The sequence below is a fragment of the Sus scrofa genome, chromosome 12 (genome assembly GCF_054392235.1).
Source record: "Sus scrofa isolate SSC_HxYL_T2T_F1_AM1 chromosome 12, Sscrofa_HxYL_maternal_Yorkshire_Landrace_v2.0, whole genome shotgun sequence".
In the NCBI taxonomy this organism is placed as follows: domain Eukaryota; kingdom Metazoa; phylum Chordata; class Mammalia; order Artiodactyla; family Suidae; genus Sus; species Sus scrofa.
The window spans coordinates 42,802,490-42,814,172 of NC_139394.1; the positions used below are offsets into that span (position 1 = coordinate 42,802,490).

At 54.5% G+C, this 11,683-nt stretch overlaps 1 long non-coding RNA gene across 1 annotated transcript; it reads right to left on the reverse strand.

Annotated features, from left to right (window-relative positions):
- Positions 1-1,748: 1,748 nt before the first annotated feature.
- Positions 1,749-9,564, reverse strand: LOC146398230 (uncharacterized). The gene is made up of 2 exons (XR_014821354.1): positions 4,549-9,564; positions 1,749-4,442 (listed from the first exon to the last, which is right to left on the reverse strand). It is a non-coding gene; the product is annotated as an uncharacterized LOC146398230 (long non-coding RNA).
- Positions 9,565-11,683: the final 2,119 nt, after the last annotated feature.

The following is an 11,683-nucleotide window of genomic DNA, read 5'->3' on the forward strand; positions in this document are numbered from 1 at the left end:
GGCTGGGGGAGGGAGCAACCTGCCCCTAGGGGCCTGTGCCTCATCATTTACCCTACTAAAAATACTGCACCACCCGACAAGTTGGCCGAGGAGCTAGACAGGAAGTGTGTACAGTTAGCAAGGTATCCATCATGTCTATCAGGGACCTGCTTATGGTATTTGCATCAGGGGCATAGAATTAATAGATGGAAGAATGGAACAAAGATGGACGGGAACAAAGAGGGAGCCGGAAATGCAGGCATGAGTTTTTCCAGCATTCAATAGGGGGTTCAAAAAGTATCCTCTTCCTCAACAGAACTTGATGGAGCATTGTAAATCAACTCTAATTTTAAAAAATTATCCTCTTCCTGAACCAGAAGAAGAGTCATTTGAATGACTGTTTATGATCTTAACACAAGTGAACTAGAACTTTCGGCAGGCTACCCTGGTGCCGGGCACAGGGCTTTATAAATCAAAGGTCCTCCATGGCATAGAGTTTTCCGGCTAGAAGGGCCTTGGAGAGCATCTAGGCCAGTGGATCCCGACGATGGTTGAATAGAGAATCACCCGGGGCACTTCTTTAGAAAACGAAATGCTGGGTACCCACCTCCAGAGATTTTGGATCTAATTGGTCTGGGGTGGAGCCCAGGTGTCTGTAGTTTTTCAAAGCTCTCCAGGTGATTCTCCTGGGCCACCAGGGTTGAGAACTACTGGTCTAGGCCAATACTTCATTTAACAGATGGAGAAACTGAGGCCCAGAGAACAGGTTATAAGGCCCACATAGATCACTGGCAGCAGAACCAGGACCACAGAAGCCCGCCAGATGTCCTGGTTTATTTGTGACACAGGCAAACAAAAGATGGATCCTCTTTTGAAGGCATCTCTGTCCGCAGAGAGCAGCTGCCCAACCCCCTTCCTCCCATCCCCACATTTTCCTATTATTTTCATCCTAAGCCAGGCGGGCTGGCACCTTGCCCCTGCTCCTCCTGGCCTTCCATCCTGAAGGCCTCAGGGCTCTTCCAGGGCAGACATACAATTCAAACCCTGTGTGCCAGGTTGGGAGCCTCAGAGAGGAAGAAGGCAGCTGTGGCACCTTGGCCACATGGAGTGTAAGTGTATACCCAAGAGCAGAGGTGTTGGAGAGTGTGTGTGTGTGTGCGTGTGTGTGCAAAAAACATGCACACATACACAGGTGCACACTTATGTAGCAGCCTCTGTAGAGGACCCTCCTATGTGTGGGCACGTGTTCTTCCAGGCACGTCTGCTCTCTCAGTGAGAACACTTGGGCGTGGACGTGTAAATATCCACATATGGGATGATGCACACGTTCCCATCAGCATCCGTCTACACAGCAGTGTAGGCAGGTGAGGAAATACCTGAAAACGTACCAGAGATTCTAAACTGCTGGGGTCTGTGTCCATAACTGTGCATCAGGGTGTAAAGCTGGATCGACATGTACAGAATCTACGTTTACATTTACCTGTGGAGGCTGGACTGGGACAACATGTGACTGACTGACCGCACGCGCTTGTGTGACTGGCGGTCTGTGTGTTGGGGGCCAAGTTTATGGGGAAAGAGAAGAGCTTTCCTGTTTCCATCACATTTCTCCTAAGGAAGCCCTGGGAAATACAAGGGTGGGAAAACTGTATCTTTCATGCTTAACTATATCTGGCGTATATTAATGAAACGTGATATTGTGGCAACGGAGATGCTACACTTTTAACACTGTGTATCATTGATAGAATTAAATAAGCCATGCAAGGCCCTGGTAGCATTTCTTACAATTTTATTTAACACTGTTTTGGCCAAGCAGCATTCGGTAGACGCCACATATGCCCCGCAGATTTTGGCCACAAATGCATCATGCAGAGGATATAACGTACAGCACATGAGAAGGATAATAGATGGGCACCATCGGAAAATTCCAACCATCCCCATCTTTCTCTGGGCTCAGCTTAGCCCCCTTCTCTTCCCCAAACCTGCTTAAAACCCATCCCTTCACACGTCTCTAGGAGGTCTCTGCATCTGTGGTGAAGAGAGATAAAATGGAGGGTGAGGATTTGGGGTGGGGGAAAGAGATAATCTTCTAAGACCTGGCTTCTGGAAAGTTTCGGCTCTGCTCCCCAGTGTGTCAGAGGCAGGCTGCAGCCCCAGCATGCGTGCAAACACGGAGGCCGAAGAAAGCATTTTTATAGGCTCTGCAGACCCTCGGGTTGCCTGCCCAAGTTATTCATTCAGAAGGAGTAAAAAGAGCATTGAACTTATCAAATTGGTAGTAAATCCTTCATGAAAAGATTCATAGAAATGGTTCCCCGTTTCTCTTTTTTAAGGGGAACCTATAGCCTCCTTTGCACCCGGAGGAGACCCACCGGGCACACAGCTCCAGGCCTGCCCGCTCCTCTCTCAAAACGTGCACTGGCTGGTGGCCTGAAATGCTGGCCAAATTCTAGATGGCCCCGAGAGGAAAGAAACACTCGAGAGCTGGGAAGACTGGGGTCCAAACGAGAACATGAGCAAGAAAATGGTAGAACCACCGCTGAGGGTCCTCCAAGCTGCAGATGCTCCCTGACCAGCCTCTGCGATGGGAAAAGAGGTCAAGGGCCCATAAGGAGCCTTCAAGCCTGTTCTCCGGGATCTCTTTGAACTACCTCCAGGCTTCCTGGGGCTTGGTGGTACCAAGACTGAGTCCCCACACTGGCCTTCCTGTGTGCTAAGCCTCCCTCTCCTGCTGAGGCTGGGGCGACCTGGGAGGTAGAGACAGCCAGCCTAAAATGAACAGCGATGGGACCCCCCCCTCCCCTACCCCCGCATCCTCTGCCCACTGCAGCAAAGCATGCATCAGGACTACATTTCCCGACAGCTCCCCGACCCCTCTCTGCCAGCAGGGGTACCCGCCAACCCGCTTGAAAGCCGGCACCAAAAAAGCACCCTGTCATCATCACACACGCTGGGGGCAGGAAGTTGGCAGTTCAGAGCCTGGTGTTGCGGGCTGACTCCCTAAGTGAATATAGAAAAGAAAGAAAGTTTCCTGATGTTTGGATTAGAAGCAAGAATGGGAAAAAGCACTCATCCGTGTGACGGTCCCTCCCCAACGCGTACACACACACCCCCCCACATCCATGCAGACACATCATGAATCATCTCCGTGGCTGAACATTTTAGCGTTCGGTAATATTCTCAGAGGCCCAAGGTTTTCAGGCAAATCCCAGGTCTGTGCACAAGGACACTGCATAAATCCCTCCCCTTATGAAAGGCCAGTCTGAGCAGATGGGACCACTCTTAAGTAAACTGCAGAGCCCTCCCTTGGCCCATCTCAGAGATGCAGGGGGGCGGAGGGGCTACCAGCCCAGAGAGCAGAGAGCAGCGGAAGCTGTGAATTCTGAAGCTAATGGTCACACTCCCATCTCATCCGAGCGAGGTGTCCATCCGACCACACCATCTTCCTTCTCCTCCCCCCACGGGGAAATCAGGGACATGGAGGAAGGCCACTGCAGACCAAGTGGTGGCCAGAGGTGGGGAAGCGAATAAGAGCCCTGGAGAGCAGACCTGGGCTCGGAGGAAGCAGGAGGCCAAAGGGCCCCTCCAATCTGCCTTCTTCCCGTGCTAAGTCTGGGGAAATAACCTCACAGCAACTCCACTTTCGGCTAACCTGCCTCATTAATACTTATTCAACAAAAGATTTTTTAAAAAAAGACAACCCTGGGAACGATGTCTGGTCACCTATGATGGAGCATGAGAATGGGAGAAAATAGAATGTATACATGTATGTGTAACTGGGTCACCAAGCTGTACCGTAGGGGGGAAAAAATGTATTGGGGAAATTATTACAAAAAATAAAAATACTGGAGTTCCCGTCGTGGTGCAGTGGTTAACGAATCCGACTAGGAACCATGAGGTTGCAGGTTCGGTCCCTGCCCTTGCTCAGTGGGTTAAGGATCCGGCGTTGCCATGAGCTGTGGTGTAGGTTGCAGACGCGGCTCGGATCCCGAGTTGCTGTGGCTCTGGCGTAGGCCGGCGGCGGCTACAGTTCCTAGCCTGGGAACCTCCATATGCCGCAGGAGAGGCCCAAGAAATGGCAAAAAGATAAAAAATAAAATAAAATAAAAACACAAAAAAGAAATTTAAAAAAAGAAGAAGAGAAGGAAGGGCCAGCTAATTAAACACAGAGGCAGAGGCTTCCTCCACTGGGTTCTCTGTCTGTCCCCGCCACGTGCAGCCCAGGCCAAATATATATGCACTACCCTGTACCACCCCAGCCCCTGCTCAGCTCCCGAGGTGTGTCAGGAAGACATAAGGCAGGTGGATGGAGAGAGAGACAGACCCGGGCACCCCAGGTACTCACCACGAAAGGCATGGACTGTGAAATTACACCAGGCCTGGACAACTTACCACCACACTGGAACCCTTGGGGTACTGAAATAATTAACTTGCTAATCAGCTATACCTCACTCTTTCCTTTCTTCCTGGAAAAAAAAAAAAAAAAAAAGCAATTGCAAATGGCCCTCATATCAGGTTCCTGTGTCAGTCACTTGGAGACCAACAATGCTTTGGAAGAAGTACACTCTCTACCTGCATGGAAATGGGTGCTCCCAAGTTAGGTCTCCTCCTCTTCCTCCCCAACCCTTCCCACCAGGCCCGGGGGAGGGGGGCTGCGGGGAGCACGTGGAGACAGACTCTTTCTGGAGAGGCAGAGTTTTCTTCCAGCCACAGCACAGAGCTTGTCCATCTCCGCTAAGCTTTCTCGCTTTCGGCCCTCTTTAGCCTGCTTGCCGGCCGCTCAGCAGCCAAGATCCATGTGGAGAAAAGAGGATTGATTAGAATCGTAATAATAATCCGTGGCATTCGTCCGGCTTTAGCGTTTACAAAGTGTTTCCACACATTATCTCATTCGGGCAGAGGAGGTCTGAGCTGGAAGGGACCTTGGCAATCATGTAGCCCCATTCCCCAGGGTTACTGACGGGGAAACTGAGGTTACATTTAACCCAAAGGTTAACTGTCTTTCCCAAAGGCCACAGCTAAGGACAGGGGGGCCAGGCGTCCACATTCACCGTCGGGAGACCCTGTATCCCCTTCCCAACCTCTGAAAAGAAGGAACAGGCACCATCACCTTTTTGCTCCTTGGTGGATGTTGACCAAGAGAGCAAAAGATGACACGAGTAGGACATGAGAAAGACTTAAAGCAACTCTGGTAAGAAATGGTTGGTGGGGGGGGGTGCCTGGAAGTGAGGGAGGCCAGCGAACACTTCCCTGTCATCGTCATCTCTTTGTCCCCTCGCTCCCCTTTCTCTCCAGGTTTAAAAACATGGCATGATGCAGTTTGGCGTCTAAGGCTTAATTTGGCTTAATTTGGCCGCAGGTCCCAGGGGAGGGCACAGGGGTGCGGGGTGCTTTTCTTGGATTCAAATCTGGCACCTGTCCTCCCAGGGTGCACGGCATCATGGGCTCACATGTGCCCATGTGTGTCCACTCAAGACATCAGAGGTAGTGGTGAAAACCAGGCATCTTGATCCTTGCACAGATCGGATGATTTGCAAATTAATAACTCCCCTCCTCCCCCACACAGGCTCTGAGAAGGTGGAACAAGATTTCTGGTGAAGAGAGAAAAATGTGCAGAAAAATACACAATGAGACCAGGAAGCAAACTGCCATTGGATTCTGTAGGAAAATACTTCCCTGTGAATGGCACGTGTGTCTTTAGACGTGGGTCTTGGCCTTTCCACGGGGCCACCTTGCCCCCCGTTGCCCGAGCCTCTCGGAAGGTAAGCGGTTCCTTTGTGTGTTCGTATATTACTAAGCCCAACTCTTTTCCCTCTAAAACTCCTTCTTCTCCCTGTTGAGCTGACCATGCTTCTGGATTTATGAAGAGAGATGTTTTAGCAGAAATCCCCCAGAGTGTCCCATCAGCCCTAAATCCCAGGCCCGCTCACCCCCCCAAGACCCCATGACACACAGCATGCCAACACGGCTTCCTCTTGCCTATGCATTAGCCATCCATTGTGGCAACCTGACATCTCTCACACATAAAACCGTAAGAGAGAAATAAAATATCTGTCTCTTGGCGAAAATAAAGCTTTGCCTCCCTCCTGATGTATAGGATATAAAATAAAGCCGCGGCTCCAATAGTGCCTTTTCCTTATGCCGGAGTTGCCTTTGCACACACGGAGACAATGAAGACGGATGGTTTGGGACGAGGCCCGGCCTCCTGGGGCCGCCTTCACCCTGTTTTATGATCGTCCCCCCCCCTATTCCGTCTTTTTCTTTCTTCTTCACTTTCTTTCCTTTCGGGTTTGGATTTGCCTTTTCTATGCCCTTCTCTCTTTTCCTCTGGAACTTTATTCCTCGTGCTCACTTTCTTTCTAAAGCCTGAGGGTAACAGGGAGGGAAGAGTTTCACGCCTCCTCCGACACACCCCACCCGCCACCTCTCACCACCTCCCCTTCCTGCAGACCCCAACTCTTGCCAGCCCACCAGCCCCTAGGACGAATTCTGCTCTTACTACTTAGGGATTTACTGTGGTCAAATGTACAAATGTCCCCAAGAGACAATTAAAAATGTGTTTAGTGGGGTGTGTGGGTTTTTTTTTTTTTCCGGAGGAGTCACCCTCCTCCCTACCCCACCCCACCCCCGCTGCCTTCTCCCTAGGTGGGGTGGTTTATGGATCTCAGCAATTATTTATTTAGCCTCTGAGGAGCCAACTGAGCAAAGCTACCACCTCAAAGGGGTGAGAGTTGACATCTTCCTCTCAAACTCAAGCCTAAAAGTTGCATCACCAGACAGACTGTGGGCCCCCTCTGGCCAACCTGGCTACCAGAGGTTTGATCCCACTGCAACTCTCTCTCCCCAGTCCTGAGAACTGAGGGTGCTAAAGGAGAAACAAGAGAGCCCCTCCGCGTGCTCACACAGAGACACAACTCTCGTCCCCACAGTCACAGGCGTGGTCACCTTCCTGCCCTTCCACATACCCTGCACTCTGTCCCACCGTGCACGGTGCCCACCTTTTTCTCTTCTGTCCCAGGTATGTACTGTGCCCCTCTGTGCTTCTGGGTCCCTCCCCCCTCCCCGGGGCCAAGTGGGTTTGTCTCCAGAAGCTTTTTCCCACCCTTGCCCTGACCTCACCCTCTGGCTGCTTCCTAACTCATTCAAAATCTCATTTAGGGGCTGCAGGACCACATCCCAGGTCCAGGACTAAAAGAAGGGGGTGCAAGGTCTGGGCTCCTGGGGGATCAACATGGGAGCGGAGGCTTTGGTGCTGCCTGGAGGTAGGCAATGTCTAGCAGAGGGGCAGTGGGTGGCTTTCAGCCTCTGAGATTGATGAAGGGCGTGTGTGTGTGTGTGTGTGTGTGTGTGTGTGTGTGTGTGTGTGTGACTCCTGGCCACCCCTAATCTAAGGAGAGCTTTATTAATGCAAACACAGAGTGGCTGGTGAGGCAGCAGCATCTCTTGAACTCTGCTACCAAGGGGGAGGGGGTTAGAGCTGCCAACTCCAGAAAGACCTTGATCCCAGTCCCAAAGATGGTTCGCTTTGGGGTCCCCCCGCCTCCCCACCTGCTATCTCTCCAGATATCAGCAGTGACCACCACCATTAAGTAAGGGGAGAGAGTCAATTAGTGAGAGGATTAATTACTAGGAGGCACGAGCCCCGTTTGTCTTCCTTACCGGGTGTGAGTGTGTTCAGACAGAGGAACACGGGCACGCACCCAAATACACATTGTTGTCACGCCGTCTTAGACGTTTTATTTATTTGTTGGATTCCTGCCCAGAGCGGCTCACACGCTTTTCCACGGGCGCTGTCTCCCACCAAACACGCCGCCCCCTTTTCTCCTGCCTGTGATCCCGGCTGTCACACACCGGACGCCCTCCGGTCTATGGTCCACGCCAGGGTGTGTCCTCAGCACCCGCAGGGTCCTGAGCTCCAAACCTCTCCCTGCTGCCTTTTTGGCTGATGGCTGTCTTTCTGGTTCTCTTTTCCATTTCTTCTCCTCCTTGCATTTCCCCCAGGACGTCTCCTCCTTTCCCGGATCTCTCAGGTCTCCCTTTTCTGCAGTCCTTCCCTTTTTTCTCTGGGTGTCTGCCCTTATTTGCTGTCCCTGTCCCTCTGCCCCCCCCCCATTCTCTCTCTCTCTCTCCCTCCTTCTCCAGCTCACCCTCTCCCTTCCCAGACTATCCGTGGCCCGTCTTTGCTCCGCCAGGGTTGCTGGCTTGCATCTGAGATCACCACGCTCGACCTCGCTCCCCTCTTCGGTGCCCAGGGTGTCTCCAGCCCTCGTGGGAAGCCCAGCGTTGTTTACCCAGCCCGAGCGCACACCGTGAAGGCCCTGCCGGATGCTGCCCTTTCTGGGCCTCAAGGTCCCCTGCCTCCCCACCTCCGCGCCCTCCCCCCCAGGCCTTGGAAACATGGCTGGACAAAGTACACAAAGGAGCCGGGTGACAACCCCCCCCCCCTCAACTTCTCACCTTCGGTAGCGCTCTGCCCTGAGGAATCTCAAACCTCCTAACTTGGGTTTCTTCCCGGGAAGAAAAGACATAATACCGATCCCCTCTGTTCCTCTGTGGTTCTGGACAGATAGAGGTAAAAACTGTAAAGTGCTGAACGCAACTGGGTCATTTCCAGGAGAAAGTACTGGGGTAAGATTAAGACGACACGAGGCAGGAGCCAACGAGAGAGGGCAAGGAGAGAGCGAGAGAGGTCAGATCAGTTCCCAGGGACTGAGGCCAGTTTCCAGCGTTGCACATGCGGTGTCCTCACCGAGCCTGTGCGGAGTTTGCATGGCCTCCGGGACCACCAGGGTCCCAGATGTGCCGGGCTCCCTTCTTCCTCCCTCTCTGTGGAAGGTGGTGGCCGGCTGCACCCTCCTGGGGCAGGCTCAGGGCAATTACCCACCTAGAGCCCATGGCGCCCCAGGCACCCCCTTTCGCAGCCTCGCTGCCCGTTTCTGGGGGGCGAGGGCTGGACAAGAGTGCCCTAAGAGAGGAAGGAGGCACCCAGGGACGGTGGCCATTGTTGGGACCTACAGCAGCCGACCCATGCCGGCAGGCTCCGGTCCTTGGGCCTCACGACCCACTCCTCTGGGAATGAGGCAAATTGGGGCTCGGAATCAAAGAGGCGGCTGGAAGAAAGAAGGTGCAAGAGAGGGTGCCTCAGCCCCGTAACTGCAGGGCGGGTGGCAGAAACATCCCCTACCCTCCACCCCCCGCCCCATTCCCGGCTCCCAGCCACGTCCCTCCTCTCTGGCTGATCCTTAAGGCGATTCTCATAAGAGAAACCTGTGATGGAAAAGCCGCTTCCTGAACCCTCTGGGACCTGTACCAAAAGTGCCTGGGATTAAGTTCAGAGGATTCTGCGGCCACTGAGGGATACTGAGCGACAAGACTGACCCTCCTGGGACCCGACCCAGAATTTCCACCACCTGGCAGCGGTGCGGTGAGCGTGGCTGTGGGGCTGGGGTAGGTGGAGAGCTTTGAATAGGAAGCGCTTGTGTACTTCCGGGCGCAGGCAGTGAGTGTGGCGGGGAGGGTGGGAAGGCAAGGTTGGTGCTCTTCGCCGAGCAGACGGGTTTAAAAGCAGAGCTGAGCCGAGAGACTTCCGAGACGGTCAATTTGGAAAGCTGGGTCGGGTTTCTCTCCATGTCTCTGCGACCAATTACATTTAAAAATAAAAGCTCAGTGGGAATGAAAAAGAAAAAAGAAAAAGCATTAATCTAGTGTGTGGTCGCCTTGGAGGCGTTAAATGTGGACTTAAATTTCTAGAATCAGGAGCCAGGAGGCGCGCCTCGCGTTGCGCTCCCGGACCCCCTGGGTACAGGCCGAGGTTAGTTCCCGAGGACATGTTTACTGAGCCATCTGGACGCGGGATACCCCAGGACCCCAGAGTTCTGCCCCCGCCCTCAACTCGCTTTCAACGCTAGTCCTCGCCACCCACCCCCACCCCCGCCCGCAGGGAGGGACGCTCTTTGCCTCCGGTCGAGGTCCCCGCACCCCCAAACGGGTGCAGCAGCCTCCTCCAGCCTACTCGAAAGGAGTCGGCGGGCCTTGGGTTCCGGATGGGCCGGCAGCCGGGTCCAGCTGTCGTCCCGTAGGTCCCCGCCGACCGCCCCCCACCCCCGCGGTCCCTCTGCTTTGCATGAGAAGGAGCCCAGCTGGGGCGGGGGCGGGGGCGAGCCACTCGGGACGGGGTCCGCTATAGATTCCAGAAAGGAGCGGTGGGGTTGAGGGCGCTAGCGGCGAGAACCAAGACAGCTGGGGGTGGGGGGGGGGGGGGGAGACAGCGTGAGGACCGCTCACAGCACTACTCCCTCCCGCGGGCCTCCCCCAGCGCGGCGGGCTGGGGAGGCGCCTCCGGGTCACGGGAGAGGAGGCAAGGACCCCCGCGCCACGCAGCTCTTAGCGCCTCCCCGGGTCCTGGAGTACAGGGTACGGGTGGTTCCTGGAAATGCCAGTTCCGCAGGAGGAGCACAAAGCCAAAGTTGGATCCCGCGAAGCGCGCTTCCTGGGTTGGAGAACCGCCTCCCCATCCCCACCTCTGCCCTAAGCCGAGTCCTGGCAGAGACTCGCGGAGGGGGCTAAAGCGAGAGACTTTAGGAGCCTCAACGCCGGCCTCCTGCCCGTGGGGACGCAGAGCCCAGGTGTGTGTTGAGGGGGTGCGAAGAAAGCGAAAGGGGCCTCGCACGCAGAGATCAAGGTACGCGGTGCGCCAAAAAGGCGCACTGCCGGCCTCGGCAACCGCTTCCAATGAAAACGTTACGCGAGCAGCAAGGCTATGGGCTGCCGGTGGGCCTCGGGGTTGCAGGGCAATGCAGGTGGAGCCTTGGAGGAAGGAAAGGAGTGTTGGCAGAGCCCAAGAATCCCAGTGCCACTGAGCGCAAGCCAAATTCGCTGTAGCGGCTTTCCGGTTCGTTCGAAGAGGGTATTCTACACGTAAAGAACTGGACTCTTTGCCTGCCCAGGTTCATTCGAATTGCGTTTCAGGGCGCATTTCCCCCAACCGAGTTCCAGCCCTGTGAGGGATGTCTGAACCCAGCACCGCGAGTGGGGTCCAAAGGCCGTTCCCCAACTACCCACTTAGACTTGCCTGGCTGCCCATCCTTATTCCCTTCCAGGCTATAGGGCCGATGCGCCTTCCTAACGCCCCCCCCCCAACCAAAAACGAAGTGCAAATGCGGGACTGCCACCTTCAGATTTCACTTCGGGAGAAATCCGGGTTAAGCATAGAAACGGTACTCTTGAAACGGAATTTGATGTTTGACTGGTATGGGCCGTGGAACTATAGTGATTCTTGGCGGCTAAGGCACTCAGGACCCGGACCTTACCCCCAGTTCTGGGAAACTCTGCCCCGGTGGGCAGTGATCCCTACTTTATACTCGGAGGAGAATTAGGGAGGTGTAGGCTCCCTAAAGCCTGAACCCCCTGAGGCTGATGTCTGGGGAAGCTGGTGCCAGCCGCAGCCTGGAAAGGGGGGAGCGGGGAGGCCGGGCCGCTCTACTCATTCTCTGCACACCTCAGTCCTCAGCAGCTTCCCTGTGGAGCCCCCAGGACGTTCCGTTCCCACCGTCGCTACCCCCCCCCCCCAGTCGCCGCTATTGCCCCGAGGTTTCCCGCCTAGTCGTTTGTTTTCGTATGTAAAAGGTGTCTCCGGATCACAGTTTTCTCACAACTTCACGCAGGAGCTGCAACTCCTCACCCGAGGCGCTTCCCCACCCACTCCTTT